This window comes from Lepisosteus platostomus, chromosome 8, assembly GCF_059453375.1.
Source record: "Lepisosteus platostomus isolate fLepPlt1 chromosome 8, fLepPlt1.hap1, whole genome shotgun sequence".
Lineage (NCBI taxonomy): Eukaryota > Metazoa > Chordata > Actinopteri > Semionotiformes > Lepisosteidae > Lepisosteus > Lepisosteus platostomus.
In genome coordinates this window covers 30,260,253-30,283,724 of record NC_142618.1, presented here as the reverse complement: position 1 = coordinate 30,283,724, position 23,472 = coordinate 30,260,253, and the positions used below count along the sequence as shown (strand labels likewise).

Below are 23,472 nucleotides of genomic sequence, written 5' to 3'. Positions count from 1 at the left end.
TATTTAATAATACAGAATTTATATTCTAACCAAAATGTCTGAGAAAACCTCGTTACTTCAGTCACAGCTTTTATCTGACTTAAAAATAAGGATTTTTTCTAAAAATTGAAAGGTGCACTATTGTTTTTTATTCATTGTACAGACAACTAAAATTAATTAAATTAAAGTTTCGCAGAAAACTTTTCCTTAGTCTCTTAGCAAAATCAGTGTTAAGATCTTTAAGAAAAAGAGTGTTTTTTTAAATAAAGGTTCATATAAAAATTGTTTTTCTTCTATTTTAAATTTTGTGTTTTCTTGAGAATAAACTGAAACATTAAGTCAGAGGAGTATGTGTTTACCATTGTCTTCCCTTTCTAGCATACAGTACTTGCACAGTGCCTTGGTGATTGAGAGGTTTACTTTTCAGAAAACCACACTTTTTTTCTTTCCAATGCCTATCTCTATGACCACAGTTAAAGTCATGGAGACCTTGGTAGAAGCTATAGAAGCAGAAAATGGAGGAGACATGGGTTTTGGGGGAAATAAGAACATTTCTAGTTAAATTTTCTAGTTAAAGTTTTAGTTGTTATACTTGGTTTGGACCTCATCACTACATCTTTGCCATTGAAAAACAAAACGTGCTTAATTTTAAAATTACAAAACTTTAATTCATCAATAAGGGCATTTTAAATATAGTATCTTGCAAATGTATTCAGGCCCTTTTTATGGTTTCCGAATTTATGAAATAATAAAATATTGCATTCACACTTTTTAAACTGAAAACTTTATTCAAAATCTGAATGCGCAAACTGAATGCCTCTATGGTTAAGTTAAGTTACAGTACAGTAAATATCAGCAACAGAGAAAAACTAATATACTGTATGTTGATTTCATAAGTATTCAGATCCATGAATTCAATGTTTGGAGAAGGCACCCTTGGTAACTACAAGTCTGAGTAAGTCTCTAGCAATTTTGTGCACTGGTGTGGTGCAATGTTGCTCATTCTTCATGGCAGCTTTGCTGAAGCTCTCTCTCATATTTTAAAAGATTCTCAATAGGATTCAAGTCAAGACTTTGGCCAGTCAAAGGGGCCATTCATTTTATTTTATTCTTAGGCCATTCCAAGGCAGCTTTTGTTACATTCCACATTCCTCCTCTAGAGGGCTTTCCTATCCCTTTCGGTTAGGATTAATTTCTATTATTTCCTGGTGCGTCTCGTTTGCTTTTTGGTTAAAAGCCTAGCGTCTCTGCAGTTCTGGGATCAGTATTGGAAGATGGATGCCACAAGGCTTGCCTATTTTCAGGGTTCTCCGAAGGCAGGCCTCTTCCCCGGCGTCCTGACTGCCAGGGTCTGGGATTCAGAGTACCTGGTCCCATTATGTTTTTAGTTCCTGTTCCTGTGCCAGTTCCAACCCGGTTCCACTTTTTAACTGTTTGTCTTGGATGGATCTCCCGGCTCTTGGATTACGGACTGCGCCCCGACTTCCCTTTTGGATTTCCTTGGACTTGGTTGCAACCACAATTCTCCTGTGCACCTGCTCACTACAGTCACTGTCCCCTGTCTTGTCAACCCATCCTAACCCCGTTGTACCTTCCTCCGTCGTCTTTTATGGATTATACCGTCTGCATAGGGTCTTTAATAACGCACTCTTGTGACAACTTTGGCCTTTGCTTTGCATACATATCCTGTTAAATTGTGAATTTCAATCCGAGTTTAAGGCCAGGTAGGCTTTCCTCTATGATTTGCCAGTACTCCATCTACAATAAGTTCCAATTGTTCGCCCATCTCGTCCATTGAACTATGTACAGTAAAACTCTTTCAAAGTTGCTGTCAGCCTCTTGGTGGCACCTTTAGCTAGTTACCTCCTTGTCTAGCTGCTCAGTTTGGAGGCACAGCACAGATCAAGGCACTGTCTGCATACTTTCTACTTCATTATGATTGATCTCACCATGTCTAAACAGATATTAAGGAGCTTTGAAATATTTTATACCCTTCTTTCGATTGGTGCCTTTATACAATTTTATCACTTTTTAAATCTCCTTGTTTTTGGTTAAATTTCTTCAAATTTAGGTGTACATCCACTCCCTGGATTACATTCTGTTCTGCAAATTTTATGTAAACCAAACTTGATCGAACCTAAATTTTACATGTAAAAATAACCCTTGCTTAGCCATTTTGTGAACACATGTATTGAATTACCATTCGTGGCACTGCATCAATCCTCACTTATTTTCCCAAGATGAGTCAGTGAGTGAGGACAGAGGGACAGGAGAGCAGAGTTTATTATCCTTTAATGGTTAAATGTTGGGTATACTAATCATGGAGCGTCTAGAAAGCAAGAGAATATATAGCAGCAGCTAGCAGCCTAGGAGGTAGAGAGAAAAAAGAAAGTTCCCTCTTTATATTGGGGAGAGAAATTAAATTAATCACAGATTAAACAAAAGCAAGACTGAAGTATAAAACCCACGTGGATCCTGATGCTGACTCCATTACACTTACTCCATTCATTCATTCATTCATTCATTCACAGAAGGAACTTATTGCATTACTTGCTCTTTATTTATGTAATGTAATTATTCCCTAACTTGAACATTTGATTATTTGAAACCCATTGGAGGTTTTTAGATAAAGTTGAATTTATACAAGTTAAGACCGAAGCAATCCTGGGAGACAGATGTATTTATTTTGAAATCATGTGAACCATTATTATTGCACAGAGATTGAGGCCATTCAACTAATTGTGTGACTCGTCAAATTAATTTTGTATATCTACTGTAAAGTAATTTAGGTTTGCCACCCAAAACATTTTTTGCACTTATGCAAACATGACTTTTCCATGTCTGTTTCATATTTAATGATCTACTGTATTGCTTTTCTCTTCTTTGGGTGGAGCAGGATGTGTATACAACACATACCATTAATCATTACTATTTCAAAGTACCGTAACAGCAAGATTTAATGTCTTATACCACCATGATGTTCTTTTGTGCATTACCACCACACTGCCAAACATTTTACCACTGTCAGGAACATTCTAGTGTAACACAATGGTCAGCTCCACATTACGATGTTACCCGTCATCTAACTAACCTTGTGCATCAAAGATTGTTTCAAACATACTGTACTTTAAAAGGAGAATGAAGAATAACATTTGACTAGGAACTGAAATAAGTATTTAGCAACCAGCATTTTTCAAGACAAAATAACTTAAAGTCACTTAACTATTTCACAAACCTTTGGATTTTCATAAAACCAACGATTAAGTACTATATGTTTGTGCATGCTTTATCTACATACTGTTCTGTACAGTGACAGAAAAGTTTGGAGAAGGTTGGTCTTTAGTCTAATATTTTAAACTATCATTAGTACTATTTCTAGTACATTTAAAACATACAGAAATTAGAATTTCATGGTTCATAAAAGCTAAATGTGACATGAATAAAAGTATTACACAAAAACACAAAATGGATTTTGATTATTTATCAGAATGATCAGACTGTAAATATACTGTGAATATGTAATTAAAGCAAATTTGAGGTACAGTAACTTGTTTTTCTTTCATTGGCTATTCTGGGCCATTCTTCTTTAAAAATTGTGTCAGTCTGGTGACATGTGAGATTTTCTTTTCAATTTAGTTCCATCCCTAATATCTCAATGAGGTTTACATTCAGACTTTGACTTGACCAGTCTAAGATCTTTACTCTCAGCTATTCTGTTGTAAAACTTCTGCGCATGTAAGTTGTCTTACTGCATGACCTACTTTGGCTCAGCTTTAGCAGACAAATGGATGACCTGACATCCCTCCTCTAGAAAATGCTGATGCAATGTCAAATTCTTGGTTTTGTCAATGATGGCAAGATGTCCAAGTCCTGAGGCAGCAAAGCAGCTCCATACTGTACCATGATACTCCATTGTGACCACAAAACTCAACTTTTGACTGATCTACCCAGGACAAAAAATCTTTCAGTATTCTTGTGGATCATCTGGGTGCTCTCTGGGTGAATTTGGGATGGGCAGCAAAATTCTTTTTAATAAAGATTTATTCCTGGCTATCCTCCTATGAAAATTATTCCTGCTCAGTCTTTTCCTGATGACTGATGCATGAAATCTTATAGAGTTTGAGTCACAGCAAGAGAGACCTGATGATTCCTAGATCTTACTCTGGGGTTTGGTGACTTCCTGGATGATTTTGGAGAGCTCTTGACAGAATGACCTGTCCTGGGAAGAGTCACTGTGATCTTTATGATTACTGTATGTAAGAAAAGACCAATTTTGATTAAACAAGGGAAGAAATTGCAATTCTCAGAATTATATTGGAAGTTCACAAACATTTTCACCACCCTTTAGGGTAGGTCTATATTCTTTTTTTTGAGTGGATCAAATCAAACAGGTACAGTATAAGCATTGGAAAATGTGACGGTAAGGTTAAATTACAGGGAGAACCTGTTATTCTTAATTACTTATTTTAATGCATACTGGGAAAAGGGCCCTTAAAACCTAATTGGAAATACTTGTGTATTAACAGCAATTACAATAATTATGGTTTGACACCCATTTCTAAATCTAATTAAATTCAGCCGTTAATTCAGCCTAATAAAATTCCACAACATGGAAAATTAAACATTCTTATTAAACCTTTTTTAAAGTGCCTGACTTTCTTCCTGCCATAAGATGTCAACAAGACTAGCAGATGAAAGCGTTTTTTAAATTATCAATTTTTATAAGTTCATTAATATGGCTAGTAGTTAAAATATATAGCTGCAGGTGTACATGCTAACCCTACAAAATAGTCCAATAAATGACAAAGTTTCAAAAGAATCTATTAAGGATAAATTATTTTCCATTGTTTTTGCATTTTCTTGAAAGCTCTTTATACATCTGTATTAATTTCAGATCCTGGTTTTTGAAAATCCCATTTCTTTTTCAAATGTCACTAAAAGAAAGAACAATAATTTTACAGATAACATATATTCCAAACATAAAATGGTTCAGCCAAAGGGCATTTTCTTCACAAGCTAATTGCTGTTGCTTTAGATAAAGTGCTGTCTGTATTTAAACTAAAAGGATTCTAGAATCAATTAACATAATTAATATGATTTGTTCAATATTCCATGGCTGTAGAAAAACAACAGGGTAACTGGACAAAGAAAGCCAGTGGAAAATGTAACAATTTACAATTACAGTACAAACTTACTGAACCAACTACATTCAATCTTCAGCATGAAAAAGCCTGCACTGAATCAGCCCCCATCATCCCTGTCACTGCTAGGTTAGTTTTTATACTGTACAGTACTGTATATCAGCATAGGTTAATAACTGTTGCCAGGTTAACGTACCTGAAAGCTTTCAGAAAGAACTGGTGCACTAACACTGTTTATTGATTTAATTGTAGTCATGTTCATAACAACCAGTCAAGAAGAGCACAGACATATTATGCTACATTTGGGCAACTGTCAGTCAAATGAACAGAATCTAAGCGGCAGGCACTGGTTTTGTGTTTGGTTTGAATGATGTGGTTTGCATTATATTCCCAGAGTTCAATCAGTGCATGAAGTTTTCAGTTCAATTATCCTCATCACAACCTCACCAAAAGCTCCTGCTAAAATCACCAAAACCTCCTCACAAAAAACCTGATAAAATATGTTTGTGTGTGTGGGGGGGTTAAAAATAAAATTTATAGTAGCACATGTAAGCATTTTTAAAGTATCAGTTTTTAATAGGTCCTTAATATAGCTAGTATTTAAAAATAAATAGCTCCAGATGTACTGTACATGCTGAACCTACAAATTAGTCCAGTAAATGTCAGTTTCAAAACCGGTTATTAAGAACTGTAAACTCTTTCACAATTCATTCCCATACAAGCGACTCTTGCTGTTTGTTGAAGTCTGACATATTAATATAACTTTATGAAATTGTATTCATTTAAAAAATTCAGTAGTACAGTATTAAACAGAAGCAGAAGTACATAAAATATGTACAGCAAAATTACTTATTGAAATCCAAAGACTAAATTACATAAAAAATATTAGCAAAAACACATCTTTGAGGATGTTTTGAAAATGTTGACAGTCTAATGTTAAACTCTAATAGAAGTTGGAAATGATGTCCAAAGATGTAGTGCTGCACAGAAAAAGCGTTTTTGCATATTTGTTGGCGCCTGGTTTTCAGCAGAGGAAGAAGCACATATCATAATGCCTGTAATGATAGGCTCTGGCTCCCCTGTGACCCTTAATGGGAAGAAACAGTTATAGAATGGATGGATGAGTGTAATAGACAATAGTCATGCAGTTAATTCTGCCAGTCTACCCTGAAGCTACACCAATCAAGTCCCTGCCTTGCCTAATATTTGCAAATTGACTTCCCTTAGGCAACTAAACAGCCAAGATCCATAGAATGGAGTTCCAGTGATCTCAAGATAATATTCCATGTGATCCAGTAGAACATTACGTGAGCCAGAATCAGAAGCTATCAGCATATCATTTACTATACAACCTTAACCTTCACTGTTATGTCTGTCTAAACCCTGACTGAAAAGGTTGAAAAAGCTCATTAGATGCAAGATGAGATTGTAATTGAGCAGCCACCACCCAGAATTTGCACACTCATTTTGTATTTGGTAGAAGGGAATTTGACTTTTTAAAATATCATATATAATTTGTTACATATGACTTTGGCACTTTACTCATTGTTTCCTGCAGGTTTTGCAATGATCGCAAAGCGCTGTTGGAAAATATGCAGAAATCCCCGTGCACTTTAGTTTAAAATGGGCAAATTGAGAGACCCATTATCCTTCTCTTTCAGACCTACACAAAAGCTTTTTAAACATTTTTTAGGGATACAAGTGACATATGGTATGTTCCACAGTGCCTGACATCTGCTTTCTATTATCATTTTTTCCTTTTTCTGGTGCAGAGAGGGTAGACACTCCCTGCTCTCACATCATTGTGGAGTTTGGCCATCTCGTGAATGTTCACAGTGGGCTAAACTGCTCTAAACAGCCCCAGGAAACATATTCTAGTTTTACACCACTTTTAGTAATTGCCAAAGGTACAAGCATTGGCTGTCATCAGCTGTCAGCAGGTCTGCACAACTGTCCTTGACACTCACAAAACAAACACCTTTCTTTCCTCTTAACCTGCTGGGTTCCTCATACTGTATGTTGACTTGGAAGGGTAGCCTGGACTTTGTATTTATTTTTTTATACCTGATGTTAAACCAAATGTATTTCTTATATATAGAGGTAACACTGTCAAAGATTATAGCACAGTATAAACTCAGACAAACAATACATGTGAAACTCTAAAATTCTAAAATTACCATAAAAAACAAATTGAAAATACAACTAAAGGTAAACTTACGTTTAAGCATTGTCCTGTAGTTTGCTCTCTGAAAATTTCCTCACCAAGTACAGCTCTGAAATTGATATGTTTTCAGTTCTAGTTCTTTTTCTGGTCTATATTTTCTTCTAAAGTGACTAAAGATTTCTCCACTTCCCGTGTAAAGGAAAGAACAGATCTTAATTCTTCATAGTACATGTACAGTACCTTACATGTATTATTTTTGCTTATTGCTGCCAAATCTCAGTCTCACATATGGGAGTCAAACAATAGATTATGAATTACACTTATGTTAATAGTTTGGAGAACAATAATGCAATTCCAGTGATTTCATAAATCAGAACCAGCTGAAAAAGATGGTTATCATTATGATTATCATTAAAATGAAAGTCGTCTTATCCAAACTGTCCTAAATAATGTTCATTTTCCATGATACGTGTCCTGAATATATGAAATATGGTGTGGATAATAATGTCAATAGGGGGTTTTGATGTAGGCACTAAGAGGTAACTTATTCAGTAAAACTGTCAGCAAGAGGTACAGCTGGACATACGTTACAGTATTGAAAGTTAAGGTCACCAAGTACTGTATGTACAGTATGTGTGACTGAGAGCAGTGTGTCTAAGACTGGTAGTGTAAAAAGGAAACTATTCAAAATAAAAATTCCTTCAGTTGTTACCTTTGTACTACTAGTGTACTGTATACTTAGTATCCAAATAAATGTATCACAAATAATGAGAACACATTAATAAATGTATTGTCAGTGCATTGAGACATTAAATACAATGTACTGTATAGAAATATTTAATATTTCTCTCATATGGCCTTGACAAGCATGTGCCTGTTTACTGGTCTCTGATATCTAGGTGCCACATGTCATCCCATCTTGTTCCTCAGGGGTTCAATGAGACTCAAGTCTGGAAAACAGGGATTCTACAAACCAATTTTCATGTTCATATCTCTTATAAAAACTGTAGTTACACATATGTATGAACTGTATGAACACTGTCCTCCTGGAATACTGTCACTTCAGGATGAGTCTGTGTTCAGTACTGCATTTGAGGTCCCAAGACTTGATCAATGTAGCACCATACTGTACATTGAAATTGCCAATCAATCATTACTGGTTGATGTCTGTACCGTTAAACATCTTAATTAAACAAAAGATCTCTTAAACTTAATTGCCCAAACCACATTTTGAACCATGATCCAGCATGGTGTCATGGTTCATGGCCTCTAGATTATGGCCTATCATTGTTGAATTGTAGAAGCTTAGAAATTGCTTGTTATGAATGCTACAGAAGTTGAATTACGGTGCAAAAATAGTTAAGCTTCTAATATAATATACCAATGGTTTCGGACCTTGATAAATCGGTCACATTCGTTCCATTCTGCATTGCTCTTCCTTGACTGTCCCCAGGCTTGAAGTTCAGCAAGTTAAATTCCTTCCCCTCCCATGCCAATTCAGCTGTCACTCTAATGAGGTGATTAAGTGAAACAGTCACTGTAATTAGGATGCATCACAGTCATCCATGAGTGGTCAGCTAATAAACATTATATTAACAGTATTTAATTAATGCCCCAAATCTGTGTTTGTTTTCCAAAATATACTGTACTTGCATAAACAGAGTGATATGTTTCTTCTGATGCTCAGTACATAAAATCGGAATCCTACACAGTCTTTTAATAATCATCTGTAGATGAATGTTTTGTTTTCAGCACAGTGATTTTAATTTTAAATATATATATACAGTGTAGATCCAAATCAAAATGTCTTCAGTTAATTTTTTATTTGACATTGCTTTCAATCACACTTTGTTATGCAAAAAGTTTTTATAAACACTTGCTGCAACATTCACGAAGTATTTTACACAATACTGAAGGGAAAGCAAACTTCTAATGTTACAAGTTTAGATGAAAAAGAGTGACAATAAACAGTTACTCTGAATACATTTTACTTATGGTGCTAAAAACTTGTAGACATCAAAGTGTTTTTCACACCTTGATGCTTTATGGGTGAGAGATGAGGACAGATCTTTTCATTCCTCCTATGTGTTTGTCCTGCTCAGGAGAATATACTGTACATTAGGCTCGTGGAAAAAACCCTAAATTTTAGGACACATTGTGGGTTACAAAAACTTGCATTAAACAGTTTCCTGAGCCTCCTCCCACCAGTACCAACCCCTAATTTTACACAGAGACTTTCCTGTCTCAATTATGACTTCATATCTGAGGCATTAATCAAAACACCCTGGTCTTTCAGAGCATCATTTATGAGTGCTTTAAATCATAAAGTGTAGGCTCCAGTTAAGTAATGTCTTAATTAAAATACTTCCATCTTAATTTGCTATTGCTGGGAAAAGGTTAATTATTATGTCTTTGAGGAATCCATGGGTGGTCACCACAGAAGATTTGTTCCTTGTGTGGAAAATTTTGAACAAACAATGGAAAACTCATCATATGGATAAATAAACTATGAGCTGCCGACGATAAATATTTTTTTTTTAAAGCGATGAACTTTTCCTTATGCTATTGAGACATACAGTACAGGAGGTAACAGTTGGATAAATACGTTAGTTTTTACTGTACATCAAATCGGACGGCCGCTGCCTGTCAGTGCAATAAGAACACCCCCAAGGAACCCTACAGCCAAGATTAAGAGGGCCATAAAAGAAGCTGTCAAGTCAGAGAAAAGTAAAGAAAGTAGGAAAAACAAACAGTGTGTTGCCATGACAACAGCGAATTTAAAACTATAAGCAATCAGTGTCCCATTCTATCAGATCAATCAGAAACAAAAGCTTTCAGGTTTTCTTAGTGGTGTGCGGGATATCGTGCAAAAGCAAAAACAATTTTTTTTACTGTAATGGAATTGCAATTATTTTTTGTTCATCTGAAATATAAGAAGTTGAAAGGAGCTTAATCTTAATATCATTTGTAGCCTCAAACCAGTATTCGTACTGTATATTGTACTCTGGCCATATTAGTTAATTTTACTATTTGAAGACATACCACACAGCTAGAGAGCAAAAAAAAACAAACTAGGCAGCCTTTCATGGTGTGTGTCTGAAGCGGGATGTCAAATTTTGTCCTGCTATTTAACTGTAACACATAACTGTCTTAAAGAGTATGTCTGGAGGTCTTGCTTAACTAACTTGATAGAATTTAACAACATAAATGTAACATGTTTATATGCATACTGCAGGTACAGTATATAAAGTACAGTATGTGTGCAAGAGGTGAAATATTGAAAGTTTATTATTAGTTAAAGCAAATATTTACTGCCTGCCTGTGATTTATTTTTTGGGCTAGTGAAGATGCATTGCTATCCATGTTTCACATTTCAAGATTCTGAATATTTTATTGATCAGCTGTCGTACATTTTTAAGTAGCATGATGTCGTTGTAATCTATACTAGTTTTGGGTCAGATGGCAGGCAGCCAGACTTAAAGGAGGGGAAGTAATGAGGGAAAATATTTGTGCTGTACAAGGCATACAGTCTGTTAATCTAAGGTTCACATTCAGGCACATGTGAAAGTACAAAAACAGGCTAATGCCATCAGCTGGTTGGTCGTAGGCTTGCCAGCTTGCTAATTATGTTGCTAGAGGTCCAGACACTGCATTAAACTAGTAGTATGTCTTTGGACTGGGAGGAAAACGGAGTGCCTGGAGGATACCTATGCAGAACACATGAACATGAACTTTACTATAGCACCATAGAAAGTGTTCTAAATAGTGGTATCACTGTATGGTGTGGCAGTATTGTCATGCAAGACAAAGACGCTCTAAAAACAGCACAGAGGATTATAGGATGTGACTTACTGTATCATCAATCGATGAGATCCACACCAGATGGATCCCAACCATACTGGTCACAAACTGTTCTCCCCTCTACACTCTGGCAAGTGGTACTACCAAATTAAAGCATGGACCATTATGCGCGACAATAGCTTCTACCCTCCAGTGGTACGCATCATTAACAGTTAACTGCACAATGCCTCAGAATTCAATGCACCTCTGATCTCTGCACTTTTTACTTGGCTACCACATATTTATTGTTCTACAGTATGTGTTTATTGTTCTGTACTACTAGTTGTACTGTATGTTGTCGTACTATGTTGTGCTTCATGGTCGCCTGTGACTGTCATTATTATACACCACAACAATACTATGCTGAGCACATTGTGTGGTGTTGTCTATTGTGTTTTGCAAGTCCCGAGAGAACAGCACAAATAAGAATTCCAATGTACAATTACATATGGTAAATAAAGACCTCTGTCTCACACAGAAACTCCACATAGAGTAGATCGCACCTTGGGAATTTAACCCAGGACTCCAGCACTGCGAACAATAATGCTAAGCGCAGTCACACCGCGCTGCCTCACTGATATCTACTTTGAACAAAAATATTTAGACATCAAGTTTTACCCTATTTTCTTTTCAAGAGAAAAGAATATCATTCACATGATGAAAACAATGCATACAGTATACAGGGTTAGTCAAAATGTTGTCGTCAACTTTGACAGTTTATTACAAATTGATTACATGGGTTACTGTGAAAAAAAAGGTTTCCAACGAAAGCATAAATATCAAAGTTTCGGACACGTTCCATAGTCGCGTTGTCTGTGCCTGGACGACCTGTGCTTTTGCCCTTGCAGATGCATCCACGCTCCACAAACTTAAGGATGGAGTCTCGTGTTGTTGGATGTTTGTGCAACTTAATTTGGAACGATCGCTGCATGGAACGTTTCATTTTGTTTCATGATAACAGAAAAATGATTTCTCTACAGGTGATGCCATTGTAGATACTGTGCAACTGCAGCTCCACCTGTGGAGGAGAAAACAAAACTTAAGTAAAATAATTGACATTTATTCTTGTTGACAACATTTTGACTTATCCTGTATTACAGTGTGGAGCAAACGTTTGTGAACCACCTTGGTTGGTCTGTATTCTTGTAAATTGTACACCTAAAACATAATTATTCAGTTCAATTCAAAATACTTTATTCATTCCCAGAGGGGCAATTTAAGCAACAGCAAGCAGTACAACATACAGTACAATCTGCACATCCCGACGCAACCTTTATCATCGCGGGTGACTTCAATCAAACAAATCTCAAATCCGTTCTCCCAAAATACCATCAGCATGTCTCCTTCCCAACGAGAGGAGAAAACACTCTGGACCATGTTTACACCAAGATTCAGAACGCTTACAAGGCAGTACCCCTCCCCCACTGTGGAAACCCAGACCACATCACTCTGTTTCTCCTCCCGGCATACAGACAGCTGCACAGGCACGTGAAACCAGCGCTCTGGACAGTGAAAGTGTGGCCTGAAGGAGCTGAATCGGTCCTGCAGGACTGTTTTGAATGCACTAACTGGGATGTGTTTAAAGAGGCAGCCACACAGGGATCATACACCGACATACAGGAATATGCATCGTCAGTCACTAGCTACATCAGGAAATGCGCTGATGATGTCACTCTCACAAAAGAAATAAGAACCTTTCCTAACCAGAAACCATGGATGAACAGTGAGGTTCGCACCCTAATCAAAGCAAGGGATGCAGCATTCAAATCGGGCAATAAATCAGAACTAAGGTCAGCCAGGATCAATCTTAACAATGGTATTAAACATGCAAAAAACACGCTCAAACAGGAATTAGAGGAACACTTCACCACTAATGACCCAAGGCGCATGTGGCAAGGTATACAGGCCCTCACAGACTACAAGAGGAAGAACATCTGTGCACCTGCCCATGATGCCTCCCTGCCTAACAAGCTCAACACCTTCTATGCTCGGTTTGAAGCCAACAACACAGAACCAGTCATCAGAACTGCACCCTCTGCAGCTGACCAGCTGCTCTCACTGTTTGCAGATGAGGTGAGGAGATCTCTGCTAAAAGTGAACACACGCAAGGCTGCAGGACCCGACGGCATACCCAGTCACGTCCTCAGAGCCTGCGCCAATCAACTGGCGGGTGTATTCACAGACATTTTCAACATGTCTCTGGCCCAAGCCGTAGTCCCCACCTGCTTCAAGACAGCCACCATCATCCCAATACCAAAGAAAACCACAGTGACATGTCTTAATGACTACCGACCAGTGGCACTAACACCTGTCATCATGAAGTGCTTCAAGAGGCTGGTCATGAAGCACATTAAGGACACCATCCCAAACACAGTGGACCCATACCAGTTTAACTACCGGTCCAACAGATCCACAGATGACGCAATCTCCATTGCCACACACACGGCCCTATCCCATCTGGACAAAAAGAACACATACACAAGACTACTATTCATCGACTTCAGCTCAGCTGAAGAGAAACCCAGAGAAACTAGTCAGAAACTCTGTGCACTGGGTCTCAACACCACCCTCTGCAACTGGATTCGGGACTTTCTGACAGGCAGACCTCAGGCTGTCAGGATTGGAAACCACACCTCCGCCACAGTAACTCTGAACACTGGGGTCCCCCAGGGGTGTGTGCTTAGTCCATTGCTCTACTCCCTCTATACCCACGACTGTAAGGCCAAACACAACACCAACTCCATCATCAAGTTTGCCGATGACACCACAGTTGTAGATATGATCACAGACAATGATGAGAGGGCCTACAGGGAGGAGGTCAATCTCCTTACAACATGGTGTGATGACAACAAACTCACCCTCAACGTCAGCAAAACCAAGGAGCTGATCGTTGATTTCAGGAAACTGCAAACCGGACATGCCCCTATCCACATCAATGGGACTGAAGTGGAAAGGGTCAGTAACTTTAAATTCCTTGGTGTCCATATCACCAAGGACCTCACATGGTCTCTCAACACCACCTGTCTGATCAAGAAAGCTCAACAGCGCCTGTACTTCCTAAGACGGTTGAAGAAAGCCAAGATATGTCCCCAGATCCTCACTACCTTTTACAGATGCACTACAGAAAGCACACTGACAGGCTGCATCACAGTGTGGTATGGCAACTGCAGTGCTGCTGACCGCAAAGCCCTACAGCGGGTGGTGAAAACTGCCCAGTCCATCACTGGGGTTACCCTCCCATCTATCCAGGACATTTATGACAGACGGTGCTTGAGGAAACCTCTAAGCATAATCAAAGACCCCACACACCCCAGCTACAGACTTTATGATCTGCTACCATCTGGAAAACGGTACCGGAGCATTCGGGCCCGGACTACCAGACTCAGAGACAGTTTTTACCTTCGCACTATCAAACTGTTAAATTCCCAGCCTCTCTCACTCTCACTCTCACCTCACCTCTCACCTATGATCTGAACCTCACAGTGCCTTCTTCCTTTCTTTCTTACCAAAAACCCAAACACACATTGAAAATCTACCTCTACCATACATGTCAAAAGTTCACTCCCCATAATTTCTATCCCTTTATTTTATTCTGTTGATGCATATTTTTGCACATAACCTGTTACCTTTTTGTTGTTTTGCACATTGCCTGTTGTTGTTTTTTGCACATTGCCTGTTGTTGTTGTTTTTTTTTTTGCACATCGTCTGTTGTTGTTTTTTTGCATACTGCCTGTTGTCTCTGTCTTTCTTTTGCTACACAATTGTATTGTTGTTGTTGTTGTTGTTGTGTTTTTTTTCTCTTTGTACTACTTATATCCGAGAGCTAGCTAAATAGCATTTCGTTATACCATATACCATGTATATGAGTGTAATGACAATAAACTTGAACTTGAACAACACATATCACATAAAAAAATGACAAAGAAAGCATGTTGTCTTCTTAGTTTAAGAAAAAATATATACATAAAAACAGCAAACTGACAATAAAAATGATTGAAAGTACTGTAACAGTGTGTAATGTTTAAGAAAGTATTAAAGTACATGCACATTTGTAGAGGGGGCCCTATCCAATAGAAGTAATAGTGTTAAAAGTTTTTACATTTTACTTTTTTTTTGTCTTGGACTGTGGACAGTGAAAACATCTTTCTGAAGACAAACATACGGAAGACTGATGAAGGATGTGAGATGGGTCTTCAATGATGGCATAGGCCTTCTTCGAGATCTGCTTGGCATACAGCTGTGCCTGAGGTCTCAAAGGCTCAGCAATAATTGTATAGCAGATATGCAACATTTTGAAGTATTTTTGAAGTGAGTGAAGTCAACCAATAGATTAATGAAAATGTTGAAATACTTTCAATAGAACTATTAAATTGTTGAAGAGAAGAAGAACAAAGAAGGGGAAACCTACTCCACTGGGCCCCTGAGCAAGGCCCTTAACCCCAGCTGCTCCAGGGGAGCCATATAAATGGCCGACCCTGCACTCTGACCCCAAGCTTCTCACTGTGTCTGTTGGGGTATGTGAAAAAAGATCAATTCCTAATACACCAATTTGTAATGTACAGTACATAGCCAATTAAGCGATCTTAATCCCAAAGGAACTCGGTTTTCTCAGGCCATACTGTATAAGCACTGCTGGGATTTCTTCACATTGACATCAGTGTTCTAGGTGGAGAACTTACTGTAAGTTTATTGTCAAAAACAGTGCCCAGATATTTGTACAGTAAATGTGTACTATACCAACAGACTCACCATGGATTGTTGTGGAAATCATATTGCTTTGTCAACAATCATTGCTTTTGTTTTTGACACATTTGTCTCAAGGCAAGAAGTATCACACCGGTTGACATATTTTTCCCAAATGGGTCCATGTGTTTGTCCAGGCTCTGAGAGGAGAAGAACAAAGAAAATGATCAGTTAGAGACTCGTTGTCTTTTTCAACCTAAAGGACTGTAAACCCTGTCATCAGCAAACTTCATTTTCATAGTTGATCTAACAGTAATCAGTATACAAGATGAAAAGGGAACAAAGAACACATCCACGTGGTAAACCAGGAGAAGCACAAATAAGTCAGACGCCAAACCATTAAGAAGTACATTTTGTTTTCTATTAGCCAGTAAACTAATGATCCACATGATAAGGTGATGATCTAATTTGAAAAGTATGATTAGTTTTTCACCCAAAATGTGTTGCTGCATTGTGTAAAAGGCTGGTGAAAATCAACAAAGTATAGCTTAATCATTTTTCCACACTAAAACATTTTGTAGAAACATTTAAGCATTGTCAACTCCCTGTCCAGGACAGTAGGCAAACTGAAGAGGTCAAGAGCTGAATCTATTGTTGCCACAGTGTGTGACTTGTCTATTTTTTCAAGAGTCTTCATCCCTAATGGAGTCAGAGCTATTGGCCTCAGATCATTGAGAGCTTTAGGTCCATGCATCTCAAGAACAGGTACAACTGTAAAGTGCTTCCAAACAGCCGGAACAATGCGAGTGTCTAAAGAGAGCTGGAATAGGTGTCGAAACACTTCACTCAATTCCTCAATATTTTAGTGTTCTGTCGCATATTCCACCGGGGCCGGCTGCTTTATTAATAATACAAACATGAAAGTCTTAATAAAAAATGAAAATAACCTGTTTTTGGACTATTTAACAGGACAAGATATAACAGTAAATAATATTGTGTGAATAAGTATGTGAAGTCAGCCTGTTTCTGGACTAAACGCATATACACATATACTGCTACATCTGTTCTCTTTCTTTTTCTTTTTCTTTTTCCCGTTTACAACCACTTTTGTGCAATATATGCCAGGGACCTGTGCAATACATTTATATTTATATTTATATCTATGGTTACATCTATATTTATATTCATACGTGTGATACGATTTTCTGTGTATTGTTCTGTTCTAGTTTCCTCTTGTGTGTCCGGACTGTGAGTAACTCTTGTATTGTATTGTATGTATTGTACTATTAGTATATAATTCGTTACACTGTGGCTGTGTTGTGTGTGTTAAGCTGCTGTTGCACTGCAATTTCCCTCACGGGATCAATAAAGTATCTATCTATCTCTATCTATTAGATTCAGTAACAGGTCACACCTCCTAGCTGCAATGACTTTAACTAGACATTTCCTGTAGCTGTTTATTAGTATATTTTATCAGTTTTTTTATGAATTATAGACCATTCATCTTTACAGACTTCTTCAGTTTCTCATTTTGTCAGATAACTCAGCTTTGGATTTGTCTGTCATGAGAGTATTCTTCCACTAGTGTTGTGGATCATCCAAGTGCTGTTTGGTGAACCTGACATGGGCAGCAATGGGCAGCGATGTTCCCACCCATCCCATTCAGGATTTCCCTGCTGATTTATGCGTGAAGATTGACATTGTCCACAATGAGAGAGAAACTGAAGATGTTACTCTGGGATTCTTTATGTCTTCTTGGATGGTTTTCTGTGTTGTTCTTGTGGTGACCTTGACAGGACAACTATTTTTAGTATTGTACGCTTTGTAGAGTTCAGTTTTATTTTATTTTTTTATTTTTTTTTGTGGGGGGGGGTGTTGACAGTCCTTTAGGTTGAAAAGGACAGTCTATAAATTATTATTTTCGTTGTACTTTCACACACTCTAATTTTAAGCTTGCTTCCATGAATCAGCATAAATGCTGAAACATATTCTTATCTGTTCATGGAACTGCGTTTCATCGTTAGACACCATTTTCAGATGCATAAGTAATTTATTTATATCTTTTATTTTATCTTATTTATTTTTGGTATTTTATTTTTATTTACTTTATTTTACAATATAGAACTGAAGCCTAGATTTTAACTTAATGTAAACAGTTCTGTCAGTTCTCAAGGCATGCAACTTTAATAGAAAATATAAATAATTTTTAGTCCTTCAGACCAGCCTAAAAAACAACTTTGGACAAACCCCTTAAGGTTGCAAAAAATGCAGTTGACTGATGTATGAGACTGTTTTCTTTTCATAAATGTTTATTTTAAATTTAACCATTATTCAAAGAGCTAGTCCAAAAACCTTAAAAATACATAAATAAAATCCATTGACAGTCAGGTTTCCTCAGTGTAGCACACACGATTTCAATTTGTATGATGAACACGTTCTCCCAGACTGAAGTTACTGTACCTAGTGTGAGAAAGACCATAAAAATCTATATGAGTGAAGCACTGCTACAGAACTACAAAGCAAATAATATTTTCATGTCTTGTGTTTTTCATATCATGCGTAAAAGATATACTGTATCAATAAAAACGTAAAAGCACACAAACTAGCATGTTCAGCCACTCCAAAAATGGGCCGCTTTCAATATCAACCCACATGGTGCACACCTAATACATCTTATACATCTCTCTTAATTTCATTCAAAAGCTTGTTTCATCAAACAATAACATAAGCAAATACTATCCGCATCCTGTTTGCACACAATTAAACTGAATTTTAATAGAATTATATATTTTTTAATTCCAACCAATTTTAAATGGACCAGAAGTAGATTAAATTTGTTCTAGGTAGGTAAATGTATTTGTTAACAACTTGATGACAAAATATATATCATACAGTACATCACATGGTCCAGTCAACTTAGACCCCTCCATGTTCGAGAGGTGATCAGTACCTCATGGACTTCCTTTTAACTGAATCTCAGACATGGTAATCATGGTGATGGCATAAAGAGGCAGAGACATTGTGCAAACACAACAGACAGATGTTTCTGTATTCAAACCATAAAGCAACTGTCATATTAACAGTGCTAAAGATTTTACAATATGGTGATTCAGTGATTCATGTTATTGCTTTGGGACTGATGCAAAAACCCTTGATTGAACTTTGTAATACATTCATGAGCATTATCAGTTTGAGAAATATTTTAAAGTATCACATTAATTTTAGTGTTGTAACAAAGGGTGAAGGATAGGTCTCATTCTAGAGATATAAGATTACCAAAAACAAAGAGAAGTTAAAACCTATTGGGATATATTTGCCTCAAGGGGAGGAGGACTGAGTATTTATACCAATAAATAGGTGTCAGTAAGCCAGTCAGAAGAAAGATACCATGACTCATCTCACTCTTCTGATGAAATTTAGAGGAGGAGCAGATAGTTAATATCTGTTATTTTTTAAGTGTCCAACTGGAAGCTGGTTTTCACCAGAAGGACACCGCTTTAATCCATGGAAGGGATGCTGGACAAATTATTAAAAGTCAATGCTGTTTTTAGAGCTACTTTTTACAACATGTTTTTTAGCATGACTCTTTTCTTCCCTGGCATTTTCTGTTGCAACTACAAGAATTTAAAAATTGGCTCCTATTTCCTTGTTCACTTTAGTGTATTCGAATAAAAGGATGATTAAGAATTTATCTCTTCTTCATTCCTTTTCTCCCTTCTCATTCCCATTGTCTTTTGGCTTGTGTTTTATTGCAGATTGAAAATCAGTTAGGAACTGAACTGTCAGTAGATGCACCACCAATACTAGTGCCAGTGCTAGATCCATGCCCTGCTGACTTTCTGGTATGGCCAGACCCACGGGTTCTTTTCTTGTTTCCATAGTCCATTCAGTGACCTCTTCATCCCACCCACTCAAAAAACCTGACTCTTCTGTCCCTTTAACATAGTGCTTTTTTTAGTGCAGGTTGAAGTCTCATGCAATGATGCAATGAGGCAATCTTGCCTTGCCAAATGCCACTCCCAATTCATGGCTGTTAAGATGGCAACTACTATGCTTTGTCAGAGGCTGTTGATAGTCGTTATCAGCGCAACCTTGCCTCTTGGTTTGCTTTGCTGATGGACTTTATTAGCATAGTTTGCATTGGATAGTATATTGATCTGTGGATATAATCCATCTGTTTCTTCAACTGAAGGATGCTGAAGTATTAGCTGTTAATAACATATCTGGGTAGCTTCCACAAGAACCTGACAACCCCTTGTGTAAAAACGTGCCTCCCATTCTTTCAAATATACTGTACTTCCACCAAACATCCTCTGTTTAAATGGATTTTACTATGAAAGTAAGGGAGAGATGACAGGAGCCATGTTCACTCTCAACTCAGCTGTTCTAACACATAATAATTCCTGTTATCATTTCCTAAATTAAAATAACTATTACCACAATACAGTACATAAGCCTTTTCCCTATTGTATTAATTTTTTCTCCTCCATCCTATCTCAACCTTTGCAGCTACAACTTTTCGGCGACTCTTAAATGTACTGAATATTGAAATCAGGCCCTCTCAATTCAACACTAAAAACAATATCAGAGTTATAAATTCCTTCGAGCATCTGCTTAAAAATCTGCTTAAAAAACTGAACATACAGTACTATCGTTGACAGCAGATTATGAAGTGTTTACTGCCTTCCTTTCCTTATCAGCTCTCCCTATTCTTTAATTATCAAATGGATTGGTCCTAAAGAATCAGATCATCCAATCAGTCCTTGTGGCAGTGAAGAAACTACAGATATCACTCAAGTTTAAAAATGTTGAATTTTCTCTGTCTTGTCTGTTCACCACCTGTTCTTTTTACCAAAAGTTTTCTTTTGAATCTCTGAAGGATATTATCTGCAGATGATGTTTGAATGCTGGTTTGATAGATAAAATGGTGATCAATCCTGCAGTCACATGTTTGTGTCTCTGGTGATGAGCCCATCTTTGTGATTCTAGAAACAGAATATGACTTTGTGAAATGGGCACCTGTTTGAAACATGGATTTTGCCAGGATGCTTTGTGTCTGCTTTTCTGGTAAAAAGCGTATTGATGATGACAAGTCTATACTCTACAATGCATTTGGCAAGGAGAAGACTGCTACTGTAGTTTACATTTCAAACTCTTTCTTTGCCAAGGCTTCCTTCCTAGAGACTAGCTTGTCTTCCAACTTTCCAAGTAGAATAAGTCTCTCTTCCTTTGAGATTCCACAAAGAATTTGGACAAACTTGCCTTTGAAATCTACCCTGGTTTAGTTCTCTGACTCTAGAGTAGGGACGTATACAGGAATTATGCAGATATATTGGTTTCCTGGTAATTTCAGAAAAATAATCATAAGGTGCTTATAGATTCCAAAAAGGACCTCATGAAGGCTGGTAAGAATTTGACTTTTGGCAAACCAATTACATAAATTTAATGTTCTTTCTCTGGCTATAATAAATTCTAGCCACCTATAAGTTTACCTTGAGTTGGCCTCACCACCTCTTCCAAGTGATCAGTTTTCAATCAGAGCAAGAATTTCTATGTCATTGCTTGAGTCACAAATTCTGTTCTGTGTCCTAACCACAGACTGCTTGGATAGACCACAATGGTCTTAATTATCCCTTTTTTTGACTGTAGAATGATATATCATTTTGGACACAACTATCCAGTCAGTAGTGATGCAGTGAGCTATTGAATATCACTCACTGTTGCAAAATGCTCAATTTTTTCAACCCAAGTGCTTAGCGACCATTTTGCAACAGCCACCTCCATTGCAGATAATAAATTCCCAGACATCACTGTCTTGATGCTCACACCAACAAATAGTCTTGGAAATAGAAGACAACTGTGTGCAACATCTTTCATTGTGGAGAAACCATTGGACAACGGCAGCCACACATATCTTCACATAATGCTATTTCCATCCAGTATCACGAAGATCACGCTAATTTGAGGTGTCATTTCTCTGCAGCTTTATCTGCATAGAAGATCCATTGAGCTATCCTAGGTGTTAGATCATCTTCTGACAGTTCTGCCAATGAAGAGCTGGTTGTCAGAGCCCCGATTGCCAAGTATACAGAATGCAGGAATCCTAACAGGCCTTTTTGGTTACTGAAGCAATCCTAGTAAAAATGTTTTTTACATCATTTACTACTTATCAGACAGGTAAGAACAACATACTGTATATAAGCCAGATGTAAAAGCCGATAAGCAGATATCTTTACATCACCTACCTTACATGTGAATCCCCCCAAAAATAAAAGAAAATTAGAAGTTACTAAATCGCCTCACTTTAAGTTTATTTTACTCTTCGCCATCCTGGGAAAGGCATAGCCAACTTATGTCCCAGGACCTATATCTGAAAATTAATATGAAATGGAGATTCCTATGCTCTTATACAAGCCTGTAGTTATGCAGTGCATTATGCACCAGTATTTTAGTGTGCATCTGGATTATGACTTCACAGGTCGTGTAGTCAAGGCCACTGCTTACCAAGCAGGCCTTCTGCCAGCAGAGCTGCATGGCGAAATTACTTTCCCAAGTCCCACCCAACCACTCTCCATTTTCTCACAGAGCTGAAATGTAAACTTAAGAGCCAATTGTGTTTATTATTATTGTTACAGCTATCATTACATCATTGCTGTGCAGGTTCTGCGCACAGTAACTAATACAATTCAATAATGTAGAGATCAGTGTTATTGCTCTGCAAGCACATAGTAACAGTAGATAAAACATGAAATTTAATCTTAGTTTGAATGAAGAGGGCCAGCCCCTGCCTTGCAACCTATCCTATTAATTTGCCCTCCAAGGCTTGCAGTTGAAATTAATGAGACCTCACAATGACATCTGATATAAATTGGCTGGCAAGGTTCAAACTGCCACAGAGAACGAGTTTCTATTTATTAAACCAACTGAGAAGTGTGGTACTTGTAGAGTTAAATAGTACCTGTTTTCAATTTAGAGAGATTATGCTTGCCACAGACTGCTGACAGTTTTGTGATAGTGTCATGATGCCCTCTATGGGTCATGACATGTATTGCTGCAAACCAGACTACTTTAGAAACTACAGACATTACAATGTCTTTGTTGAAAAAAATATATATATTCTTGACTAATTTTTTCATTGTCTTCTTTTTGACACTATAAAAACAATTTTAACAACATCTTTGACCCGTAAATTGAATTAAGGTTTTATCTTACTTCAGAGGAAGGCAGCCTGAAGTGTTAACCTGAGTGTAAACCTGAAGTTTACACTCACTCAAACACACACATACTGTATATATATAGTGTTTGACTGTTGCTAACATAACCAGAAGTAAACATCAGCAGTCTTCTACTGCAAAGTGACGCAAAAAATAAACAATCATATTTCATAACTGTAATTCTGAAATCCAAAATGGAAAAATTCACACATTCATTCACACTCCAAAGCAATTTGCAGAATGTATCAGAGAGGTGAAAAAGACAGAAAAAGCACAGTTCCTTAACTGTCTGGCCATGGGACTGGTACATAATATCAAATGACACTACCATTGGCCCTATTTTCAGCCTTGCCACATCACAACATAGTCTCTGTGATGTGCCAGGAGGTGCAATGTTTGTATTGCTCAAACCAAGCCAGTGGATTGTTTTGACAGTTGCCTCACTCAGAAT

At 37.4% G+C, this 23,472-nt stretch overlaps 1 long non-coding RNA gene across 1 annotated transcript; it reads right to left on the bottom strand.

Moving 5' to 3' along the window:
- Window positions 1-11,802: 11,802 nt before the first annotated feature.
- LOC148657183 (uncharacterized) lies at window positions 11,803-22,233 on the bottom strand. The gene is made up of 3 exons (XR_015941093.1): window positions 22,053-22,233; window positions 15,874-16,005; window positions 11,803-12,142 (listed from the first exon to the last, which is right to left on the bottom strand). It is a non-coding gene; the product is annotated as an uncharacterized LOC148657183 (long non-coding RNA).
- Between the last annotated feature and the right edge of the window lie 1,239 nt (window positions 22,234-23,472).